A 541-nucleotide genomic window follows, 5' to 3' on the forward strand; every position below is an offset into this window, starting at 1 on the left:
ATGACGGCGGCGCCGAGCTGGGGCCGCGGGAAGGGCCGGGCCGGGGCGGCTCTGCCCGGGGCGGGTTTTGCTGCCAACAGTGGCACCGGCTCCAGCGCCGGGCCAAGGGCTGCTGTGGCGGGGCCCGGCTGCAGCCACAGAGAGCGGCCCTGGGCGCTGGGAACGGCGGCTCCGGGCTGGGAGGGCCCCAGCAGCAGCAGCAGGAGGAGGAGGAGGCGGTGGCCGTGCCCGGGATGAACTGGCATGTATTATCTGAGCGGCGCTGATGTCTCTCACGCTTTAGCTCTAAAATTACTCAGAGGCCTGGCCAGCCCCCGCTCCCTCTGGCAGTGCAGCTTTTCCCACTGCTGGCGTCAAGTGCTCAGGCCAGGCTGGGACCCAGCCTGGGGAGAGGGCTCTGAGGCAGAGGGGGAATTTTCCAGAGGAGAAAAAATCCATTTGGATTGAGGTGAAATGTGCATCTGTGAGTTCAGTCTGCAGCTTCCGTTTTAGTCTGACTGCCTTCATCTTCAACTTCTTCCTCTGAATCCTTCACGGCTGA

The 541-nt window shown here is 64.0% G+C and overlaps 1 non-coding gene across 1 annotated transcript; it reads left to right on the plus strand.

Moving 5' to 3' along the window:
- The first annotated feature begins 225 nt into the window (after positions 1-225).
- On the plus strand, positions 226-306 carry LOC141727373 (small nucleolar RNA SNORD45). The gene has a single exon (XR_012578397.1). It is a non-coding gene; the product is annotated as a small nucleolar RNA SNORD45 (small nucleolar RNA).
- The last annotated feature ends 235 nt before the right edge of the window (positions 307-541 follow it).

Source organism: Zonotrichia albicollis, unplaced genomic scaffold (assembly GCF_047830755.1).
Source record: "Zonotrichia albicollis isolate bZonAlb1 unplaced genomic scaffold, bZonAlb1.hap1 Scaffold_121, whole genome shotgun sequence".
Lineage (NCBI taxonomy): Eukaryota > Metazoa > Chordata > Aves > Passeriformes > Passerellidae > Zonotrichia > Zonotrichia albicollis.